An 11,845-nucleotide genomic window follows, 5' to 3' on the forward strand; every position below is an offset into this window, starting at 1 on the left:
TGCACCACGCTCAGCCCGCGAGTGCACCAGCCATCCCGGTATAAGATCTCAACCCATAGCCTCAGTGCTACCAGCGCCGCACTCTCCCAAGTGAGCCAGGGGTCTACCCAAAAAACAGACATTTTAATATGTGGTATTGGCATATCTAGATAACCATATGGAAGTGATAAAATTGTTTTCTTCACTTGTAGAGTCAGAAACTCAACAGCAGGATGGGAGGGTCAGCAGGCATTTGTTATGTAAAAATATTGAGGAAACTGTTGTAGGAAAACACAGTATTTGCTAAGAACAAGCTTTTGTTGGTGGATCAACTTAACCTTTTGCAAATTGCATTATGGAATGTCACTTTGTTTTTTCACCTATGTTACCAGCTTCTATTGTTAAACTATACTTAACCATTACTCCACCTATGTTCCTTTTCTGTAACTTTCTGGCCTGGAGAATTAATACCGAGGCACAACCCCAGTTCAGGGTTAATTTCCCAAAGGAGGAATGCCTCTCTCTTGAGGTTTCCAGGAAATGAACTCCTTTGGGGTGTCTCACTGCTCAGAAGAGATGGGCTTTGAGTAATCCTTTTTGTATCTCCATCACCCTTTGTGAGGCAAAGCAACACTGAAAATGTCCTTGTCAAGTAGGAAGATGTGTACAGGGAATAAAAGCAGCATCTCTCATGAGTCTGTAATTTCAGAAATGAAGAAATGGACTAGAGACTATGAGAACAGGAGCAGCTAAAAGATGCTGACCATGAAAAGGAGTGGAACTCTACTGCCTTTTCTCCTTTCCTTCTCCTCTAACCTGGCATCAGTAAAGAAAAGTGGATAAAAGTCCCATTTCTCCTGTTTTTTTTTTTTTAAAAGTCCTCATCTTTCTTTTTTTCCCTCCGTGTAGCTCCTTGCTATGGAATCCAGAAGTCAAGCTTTTTTTCTGCAGCTGCAGTTTCTTAATGACTGCTTAGCCTCTGAAGGTCTACTCATGGGCCTGTATTGGGTTGAATTGCGTCCTGTCAGGATTCATAATGTTGTAGTCTGTCTCGGTCGTTTTATGTTGCTATGAGAGAATACCACAGACTGGGTAATGTATGAAGTAGAGACATTTATTTCTCACAGTTATGGAGGCTGAGAAGTCCAAGATCCAGGTGCTGGTATCTTGCGAGGGCCTTCTTGCTGTGTCATACTGTGGTAGGAGAGAGAAAGGACAAAAGAGCATGTATAAAACAAAGAAAGAGATTGGACTCACAGCCTCAGGCTCTTTTATAATTTGCATTAATCCATTCATGTGGGTGGAGCCCTCATGACCTAAACAGCTTTTAACAGTCCCACCTCTTAATACGATTATAATGACAGTTAAATTTCAACATGAGTTTTGGAGGGGCATTCAAATCATAGCATAGTCCGAGCCTGCAGTAATTCAGAATGCGAGCTCATTTAGAAATAGAGTCATTGAATATGTAATTAGTTAAGTTAGGATAAGGTCATATTGAGGTAGGGTGGGCCCCTAATCCAATATGCCTGGGAACTAAGACCATATAATGGGGATAATGATAGCACCTACATTGTAGAGTATTTGGGAGGATTCAAAGAGTTCTTAGTATTTATTTATGCCAATTATTATTCTGTAGTCCTGGGGCCATTCAAAACCATGATGCTCTACCCCTGGACAAAACTTGGTTAGTGTGCCTTGCAAAGATTTCAATTCACATGGGTTCAGAAAAGTAAAAGCCCTTCTAATTCATCACTTTGCCAGATCCCTCCAAACAGCAATTGTGATATGCTAATAGCTCCTTACTACAAGCTCACATTTATTAAAAAACAAATTCATGGATAAAGAACAGAAGTGTTAATGAATTTTTAAAGTCTGCTAGTTTGATGAACATTTAGGGCCATTAATAAATACATGGATTTCCATGGGAACATGCATGTACTTTGTCCTCTGCTATCCAAGCACTTAGCTGACACCATAGCAGGTTGTTACCAAAGCAGGAGTGTAGACAAGATTACAGGTGCTGAGGTTGACTGGTGATAACTTATTCAGGGGCTTTTCATAGAATTTTAAATACTCATCTGCCATTTTGTATGTATATTATAATATGCTGGAATATATTTGAAGAAGTTCTAAATTGATTGCTGTTTTTCAGAAAGGTGCAGCAATTTCAGCTTCTTTTCTTATTTATTAGGAGGGTTCTGATATCCAGGCCTACAGATGCTGCGGGATTTTGCTGAATAAAGTTAAGAAGTATTGATTCAGTCCTGGGCAGCGTTGGAGATGAAGGACCCATTTCTGGAAGAACCTGGCTTTGGAAAAGAAACTGGCTCTTGCTGCATCAATTGGAAGATTGTTAGAGAGGACTGGCTATTTGACAATAGGGGTGTGTGTGTGTGTGTGTGTGTGTGTGTGTGTGTGTGTGTGTGTGTGTGTGTGTGTGTGTGTGTGTGTGTGTGTGTGTGTGTGTGTGTGTGTGTTGGTTTAAGTTTCCAAACTGACAAAATGACAGTGAAGTTACAGCAGACTGGGTGACTTTTTGGAAAGGGTCCCTATTCCTGCAGCCTCAGGACTGGGCCTGGCCTTATGTGGAGCTAGCAAGCCTGTCCTGTGGCTTTCTCACTCTTTTCTGTGTTCTTTTACTCGCATATTCTATAATGAGCATTTATACTCTTTCTGTCTTCTCTGTCCTTCCAACATTTTCTCCTGTACCTCAGCTGAATTCTAGAGGCAAAGGACCTTAGGATTTTCTCTCTCATTCCAAAACTTGCTCACCCTTAGTGTGAATTTTTAACCAGCTGATGTGCTTCCTCTCCTCGGAGTCATGTTGTTGAAGTGTGGTCTCTGATGGTCTACTCATGGGACCTGTTATGGTCCCATGAATGATGTTGCCCCCAAATTTATATGTTGTAGTCATAACCTGCAGTAATTCAGAATGTAACCTATTTTGGAAATAGGATTATTGAAGATGTAACCCTAATCCAATATGACAGGTGTCCTTATAAAAGGGTGAAATTTGGACACAGGCACACACAGAGGCAGAACCTCATGTGAATATGAAGGTAAAGATTGGGTGCTACATTTAAAAACCAAGGCCTGCAGGCAGATCATCAGAAGCCAGGAGAGACATGGAACAGATTCTCCCTCCCAGCCTTCAGGAGGAGCCAACCCTGCTGACACATTGACCTCAGACTTTTAGCCCCCAGAACTGGGAGACAATTACGCTGTTGTTCTAAGCCACCCATTTGAGGAACTTTGCCATGATAACTCTAGCAAGCTAATACAAATGCTATTTGCTATTGAAGCTGTCTTGGGGAGTTGGGTGTTGGGACAGGTATATGGAAGGGGGGTGGAGCCCCCACGTAAAAGCCGACAGTGAAGCTTAGATCTACTCATGCAATCTGGAAGCAGAATTCATCTTGGAATTTGCTCCAGCTCAGCTCCAGCTAAGCTAACACTATTTTGTGTGGTTCCTTAAGCCAGCTGGAGATTCTTCATCTGTCTCTGTTTGCCCCTGAGTGACAGGATGGCTAGGGGCTAGAGGACCATCAGATAGTAATTGTTTTTATCATCATGAGATGTCATTTCTCACATAACCTCTTGACATGGCACAGATGGGGGCTGTCTTGTTGATTCCTGGGCTACACCAAGTACCTAAAATTTATGAAATGTGTTCTTAGAGAGCACATAGTTTGTGGGGCCCAGTGCAAAATGAAAATGTGGGCTAGGGAAGGTGTGGTGGTGAAGTCAGTTCTTTCTTCCTGCATGCTCACTGTCCTAACCTGTGCCTGGATGTGCTTGGTACCTGGATTGAGGTGGACAACGTAAGTTTCCCTCAAGTCGCCTACTTCCTTTGATGGGAAGAGTGTTTCTGCTACTTTTATCTGTATACACAGGGCTCTCCTGCAGCCCATAGTCTTGTTACTCACCCCTGTCCCCCTCATGAAGGAGACCCTGGTAGAGAGCAGGAGGCTGGGAATGGCTTCTTCTGATTCAGTATAATTTGATCTATTATGTTTCTTCAGAGAATATTTGAAAGAGTTAGGAGGGAAGCAGATTAGAGCAGTTGAAAGAAAAATGATAGAAATTGCAAAAATAAAGCATAAAATCCTTAGATTTTCAGCTTTAGGATCTAGGAGGTCAAGGGTTTTCTATGCTTCCTTGTGGGTCATGAGCCCCAGCTGGCAACTGGGGGTCCCCTGGCTCCTTGCTTCTCTGCTTTCTCACCCACTGGGAGGCCTGTTTGGGTTCCTCTCACCCACCCTGGGAGTGTTTTCTTTGCTTAAACAGGGATGGGCAGTGCACCAGGAGGTGAGTGTTTTGGGGAAGGAGAGGCACTCACAGTTCTTCAGAGAGAACTTATGACTGTCAAAGTGGAAGATTAGGACTGGGCTCCTCTGAACACTGGGTTTTCATTCAAGGGAGGAGGGAGCTCTCTCTATTTGTGATTTTTTTCCAAGTTGCCTGGAAAGTGGGCTGAACTTTCCCCAATGTCATTGTTTTTGTTTCATGGGGTGAGTTGCACTCAGGGAGCACTGCTCTGTCCGAGGTGGGGTTTGTGCACCTCAGTCTCCTCTGCAGGACTCCGCCAGGGCTGCTCCCTTCTGAATCCCTCATCTGGGAAGAAGGGGGGGATTGGCAGACCACTGGAAAAACACACCAACAGCCTCTTTTTTGAAGAGTGGAGTGGGATGGGAAGAAGCCAGTGCCCAGGAGGATGGGGAACAGTGAGTGCTGTCATTGCTGCTCAGTGTCTGGCTGACCTGGCACAGTCTGAGGGTCCAGCAGGGCCCGTGGAAAAGGTGGGTCCTGCAGACTCTGTCGCAGTGCCTTATGGCTCCTGAGGTTAGGTCAGGCCTTCATGTCTTGGATTTTTTTTTCTTCAAAAGATAGAGTGACCGCGCAGAAGGAACTATGGCTGTAAATGGAAAGGAGCTACTTTTTTTTTCAGTGCTGCTTTTATTTTCACAGTTAATTATTTATTCATAAATCTTGCCTCAGAGATTTCATTTTGGCTCCCAAGTGATAAAAGCTCAAGGTCACAGGGGAAGAGTGTTTTCAAATGCTAAGTGTTCCTCCTGTTGTAAAATTTTTATTTCAGGAGCAGTGGGGCTCACTTGAAGTGTGATAACTTAATTTTAACTCCCAGATGAAATGTTGACTTTGTGCTGATGAGGGGACGGAAGATGGCGTGAATCAGCCTAATGAGGGCAGCTGAGCTGTCTCCACCCTGACATGGCAACCCTTCATTGTGGAATGACCCTAACAAAATGATGATGATGATGTGTATGTACGTGTGTGTGTGTGTGTGTGTGTGTGTGTGTGTGTGTGTGTGTGTGTGTGTGTGTGTGTGGTGGGCGGTGGTTGGGGGGGTAGGGCAGACGCTTCCAGGATGCTAAGCTGCTTCTGATTCCTGCCTCCATTGGAAACAAACAAAAAACATACCAGGGAAAAGCTCATTTTTTTCATATTCTGTTAGAAAGCTGCACATACAGGTCCAAGAGGAATTTTGCTGAAACATCCGTTGATAACAATGGCATCAAGAAATGCTGCATTTCCCCCTCATTGCACCACATGGACCACAGTCAATCGAAAAACGTGAAAATCACTTGAATGAGAGGAAAAGGTAACAGGTGAGATCCAAGCCATCTCTAACAATTAATTTTAGAATGGTTGATTTTTACGTCTTAAATATTACTTTTTTTGAATGGTTGCACATGAAATAACATTCCAAAGGCACCAAAAGTGAATCCTTTTCCTCTGCACCGTGTCACCTGTCCAGTTCCCACTTCCAGAGGCAGCCACTCAACAGTTGCATTGGTATTCTTCCACAAATACTCTATGCTCGTAGACCTTGCATACATATAGATCTTATAAAAATTAACTAATAGTAACATACTAGTAATTTTTAAAGGTTGTTCCATGTTGGTACAAATATCAGTTCTAACATTTTATGATGTTAGGAGCCCAGCATTCTGTGGCAGGATTGGATCTGGAGTGCAAAGCCCTTCATTTCTCCTCTCCTCCCTTCCTGCAGCCCCAGGTTATTTCCCTTTGCTCCTGAAGTACTCAGTGGAAAGAAAGACATTCTAAGTGTACTACATAGGGTATTGGCAGGATGCGGTGACAAAGGAACCCCAAGGTAGAACGGCTTAAATGATAGAGAAGTTTATTTCTCTCTCACATCACAGCCCAGAGGAAAGTGGTCTAGGGCAGGTAGGGTGGGAATAATGTCCTCCGTATACAGCTTCCACCTCAGAGTCCAAGGCAGATGGTCAATGATTTTCCTTGCCCCAGCAAGAGGGAAAAAAATTGGGAAAGGGTTGGGGAAGTACAAGCACATTTCTCTCTATGGGCAGGACCTGTAGGTGGCACACATCACTCTGCTCACATCCTATTGACCACAGTTTATTCTAAGAGCTTCCCAGGATGCCCGCCTGAGACTTGGGAGTTCTGCTATTCAAGGAGGGAGAATGGGTGTTGGGGACCATAGCCTTCATTACAGCTGGATTTTCCCAGTTGGAGTTGGCTGTGGGAACCTGGCAATCCACAGGAAGATGTCTCCAGACTTCCCAAAAAAGGACAGGATGGTGTTCTGTTCTACAGCCTGGCTGCAGGACTAGGTCTCACCACAAATGGAAAAGGGAACATTGGAAAAAACGTAGAGGGCCTTTTTTGATGAGCAACCTTATAAGGCTTTGTGCCCAGGTGACATGGTTCCAGGCAGACACAACTAAACGTGCAGCTGTCCATCATTTCTTTATGGAACACACTGGTATCCTCCAGTGGAGAAAGGAATTTACATTCTAGTGGGAGAGAGAGACATAAACCAGACACTGTAGTAAGTTATAGAGCATGTTTGGGGAATGCTTGGAGATAAATAATGAGGAAGGGCAATAGGGAACAGTGGGGGTGGGGGGAGATTGTTGCAATTTCTAAAGAGCAGCCTAGAAAGGCCTCCCTGAGAAAGGGACATTTGTGCCAAGACCGGAGGGTGTGAAGGTGTGAACTGTGCGGCTACCTGGAGGAAGCGCATTTGGGCAAAGGGAAGAGTGAACCTGAAGCACTGGAGGTGAGAACATGCCTGGGCATTTGCAGATGAGCAAGGAGGCCACTGTGGTTGGAGCAGAGTGGGTGAGGGGAGAGAGGGAAGCACGTGGCATGGGGCCTTGTAGGCCATTGTGAGGATTTTGCCTTTATGTAGAATGAGATGAGGAGGCAGTAGAGGCTGTTGTGGAGGGGTGACATGACCTGACTTACTTGAAGCATCTCTCCAGCCTTTATGTTGAAAACAGATCCTAGAAGGGCAAGTGCTATCGTGATTATGTAGGTGAGGGGTGATGATGATTTCATTTAGGAGACCTAGTAGGAACATTGCATTTAGAATATATTTTGAAGGTAGACCTGAAGTATGATGAAGGATTGGATACGGAGAGTCAGAAAAAGAGAGGGATCAAGGATGACTCTAGAGTTTTTGGCTTGAATGACTGAAGGATGGAGCTGCCAATCACTGACATACAGAAGATACAGGAGGAGAGGAGCTTGAAGGAAGATCAGGAGCTCAGGTTTTCCCATATTAGGCTTGAGATGGGTGTTGTATATCCAAGTGATATAATTTGAAACCCTAAAATTAGCTGTGCCTTTAGTCAGATACATCTCTTAAATTTTCCAGTTCTATGAGCCAATATAATTGTTTTCCAGGAGTTTTTATTTTTGCCTTAACTACTGTAGTCAAAATTCCTGGTTTGTTCGCTGTCTTATCTGGTCATCGGCTGCCTCTTTTTCGTGTCTGTCCTATAGAAGTTCACGTGACCATCCATGTCTCTCTGTATTGTCTGTCTTAGGTTATAATCCATGAAAAGGCAAGAGTTAAGACTGTTACCTTCTCTTCATTGCTCCTCCTAAGTTTTTATGTGTGTGTGAGAGAAAGAGAGAAAATGTTTTGAGGCAAACCATTAGTGAATTATTTTTGATGATAATTCAATTTAAAAGACATTTATTGAATGGTGAATAAGACAGTGACTGCTTTCATGAGCAAGGAAGACAGCTACATTAACAAATAGCTGTAATGCAATGTGACATGAACCATAATAGGAGTATGAGAATACAGATCTGAGAAAAATTAATCTGAGTGTAGAAATTTTGACATTTCTGTCTTTACGCCAGGAGAAGTGGTGTGAGAAAGCATCAGATTTGGAGACTACCATTCGGGTCTTGGTCTTGCTATGAGCTGTGTGACCTTGACAAGACATTTGACTTCTCTGAGATGAATATTGTATATCCAAGTGATATAATTTGAAAATATGGATTCAGCTGTGTCTTTAGTCAGATACACACCTTGAATTTCCAGTTCTTTGAGTCCATAGAACTCTCCTGGGCCTAATTTACTAAATGGGCACAATAAACTCTGCACTGCCTATCCCATGGACTGCAGTGAGAATTAAGTGTTATTATAATTGTGAAGGTGCTTTATTATCTGCACAAGGCCAAGAAGATAGAGATTTTCATAATAACCAAAGGATTTCTGTGAAATACCCAAATTTCTTGAATTGTAGGGTTTTTTTTTTTCAAGCAATAGACAAAAACAAAATCCACATGGGAAATAAGATAGACTATGACTTCCCTCCCAGGGACCCTCTATTTTCACCCCTCAAGTAGTAGTACATTGAAGGCATGGAAGCCCAAAGACCAAGTCTTGTGACAAATGGGATTGTCTACAAATGGTCTGAGAAATGTGGCTGCTGTTGCCCTTTCTTCTAAAGTGGTTAACGAGCTGTGAATTGTACTTAGTGGCTGCTCAGGGGCTGGGAGGTCAAGGGAGAAGAATGAAGGTGTGTACGAGGTGTGCGTATGGCTGAGTGAGTCATATTTACAGAACTTGTGTTGTATTCTTGCATCCACAATGTCAACAAAAGAGGAGGTTAGAAGTCTGTCTTCTTGCTAGGTTTCTTTTTCTCTAAAACGGCATAAATGAGTCATGTTTTATTTCTAAAAGTTGAAAAATAGGTATGTTATGGGTTGAATGAATCTGGCAAAAGTTAATGTATTGGAAACTTGACCTCCATTGTAACTGTACTAAAAGGGTGGAAAATCCATTCTGGCATTTTAAAGGTAGGCCCTGAAGAGGTGATTAGATTGTGAGGACTGTGCCCTTGTGAATGGATCTATCCATTCACGGAGTAATGGGTGTGGTTCTGATGCTTAAAAAAGAGATCCAGTGAGAAGGTTAGCTCTCTTTTGCTCAACTCATTCTCGCCATGTGACACCCTGGTTGCCATGGGACTCTGCAGAGCTCCCACTCAGAAGAAGGCTTTCACCAGATGTGTTAACTGGACTATGGATTTCCCAGGCTTGGAAACTGTCAGAAATAAATTCTATTACTTTTTAAATTACCCAGTTTCAGATATTCTCTTATAAGCAACAGAAATGGACTAATGTAATGTACCTGAACAATTGACCCCACAGATACCTGAAGCAGCTGACCTGGGGTGTCCTAATGAGGGTGGCTGAGCCTGAATAATCTGGAGAGTCAGGCAGGGCTTCTCTGCTCTGGTTTGGAGTTCAAGAATATATGAAAAACTTTGAAGGTGGGAGGCAGGGTACAGAGGATAAATGTGAAGGATGGGCCTCAAGAGGACTAATGAGGCAGAGTTGATTTTTTAAAGAAATATTTTATACACACAAAAATGTATAAAAAATAAAAAATGATCACATTTACCCACTGAGGTGTTTTTTGAAGGCAGGTTTTCAAGATTTTTGAAATTAATGCTTGCATTTTTATCTTGGTGATGCTTATCTTCTTAGACATGGAACCTCAAAGATGTAAAATTTACAGAAGGATTATCTTAGTCTGCAAAGCATGGGGGTCATTTGAGGCTAAGCTAATAGAGAAATTTACAAGGACGGAATGTGATAAAGCATGTAAAAAGCAAGATCAGACTATTATTGCCTTTGGACCTTACTAACTGTTTTTATTTCCTCCTTTTCATAACACTTAATGTGCAATTAAGATGATGTGGGGTATTTCTAGCATATATTTGGATTTTGACTTGGGTCCAGCTTAATGGTCCAACTTTTGGGTGTCATAGATTAATAAAATATTAGGGCGGGAAGTTATCCATCATTTTCTTGCTACTTTTATCACCCTCACTTGGCCTCTGCTAACACCTACAATCTACAAAATTTTTCCTTAAAATTCACTGCATGGACATTAGTTCTATAGGATATTAATAGTTATCTGGGCAAAGGGGCTTGGGTCAAAGCAAAGTTGAGTAAATTTGATTCCTCAGGACGGGTAGAGTCTTGTGCCTGCTAACAAACATGGAGAATGTCCAGATGAAGTGAGAGTAGAGAGCAAAAGTGTTTCCCCACGTTATTTATATTTGTTAAGAAAGATATGCTTAGACTTTTCTCTGCTTTATGCTATGTCTCAGCGAAATTTTGTGTTCTGAAACACTCAGGTCTTAAATGGCAGTGGTGGTGTTTTTTTGTTTAGTTTTGTTTTGTTTCTTTGTTTGTTTTATTAATTTGCTTTAAATAAAAATAATTGTTTCATTGTTTTGAAACGAAGTAAAAATGATACCCTGCCCTATTTTTTAAACAGCTTTATTGAGGTGTGTTTGGTATCATTGAAGTGCACGAATTTGATGTTTTGACATATGTATACACTTGGGAACCCACCATCACAATCAAGACACAATGAACATCTCCACTCCCAAAAGTTTCCTTGTGCCCCTTCCCTTCTCCCTGTCCTCTCCTGCCAGCCCCCACCCCACCCCCAGCCCAATGCTGATGTGCTTTCTATCATGACATATCAGTTTCTATCACCACAGATTAGTTTTTATCACTACAGATGAGTTTCTATCACTAAAGATTTTTGTGTGGAATTCTACAGTATGTATTTTTTTGTTTTGGTGTCTTTCGCATAGCACAGATATTTAGAGATTTGTTGTTCTGTGTTGTGTTTTCAACAGTTAATTCTTTTTTACTGCCGAGTACTGTATCATCATATGGTTGTAAAACAGTTTGTTTATCCATTAACCTCATGATACATATTTGATTTGCTTCCAGTTTTTTGCTATTAGAAATAAAACTGCTGTAAACATTCAGGTAAAAGTCTTTATATAAACACCTGCTTTCATTTCTCTTGGAAATACCTACCAGTGGGATGGCTTGACCACATGACAGATATATTTTTATACATTTCAGTAACTGACAAACTCCTTTTGAAGTGGTTCTGCCATTTTACATTGCCACCTGCAGAGTATGAGCATTCCGACACTTGTTATGATCAGTCTTTTACATTTTAGTCATTCTAATAGGTATGTAGTAATATCTCCCTGTGGTTTTAATTTGCTTTTATTTAATAACTAATGATGCTGAGCATCTTTTCATGCACTGTGTACCATTTATATGTCATCTTTAGTGAAGTGTCTGCACAAATCTTTTGCCCATTTTAAACATATTAGGCTGTTTTTCTCATTATTGAGTTTTGAGAGTTATTTACCTATTCTAGATACAAGTAATTTATAAGATATATGATTTGCAAAATTTTCCAGGTTTTGACTTGCCTTTTAATCTCTTAACAGTGACTTTCAAGAGAAGACATTTTAAATTTAGATGAAGTTCAATTTATCAATTTTATCTTTATGAATCTTGCTTTAGTGTCATATCTAAGAAATTCTTTGACAAACTGAAGGACACAATTTTATGTTTTCTTCTGGAACTTACATAGTTTTAGGTTTTATATTTAGATTTATGATTCATTTTGAGTTAACTTTCACATATATCACATGAGGTTTAGATCAAAGTTCACTTTTTTGCTTTTGGTATCCCATCGTTCCAGCACTGTTTGTTGATGAGACTA

This window comes from Cynocephalus volans, chromosome 11 (genome assembly GCF_027409185.1).
Source record: "Cynocephalus volans isolate mCynVol1 chromosome 11, mCynVol1.pri, whole genome shotgun sequence".
Classification (NCBI taxonomy): Eukaryota; Metazoa; Chordata; class Mammalia; order Dermoptera; family Cynocephalidae; genus Cynocephalus; species Cynocephalus volans.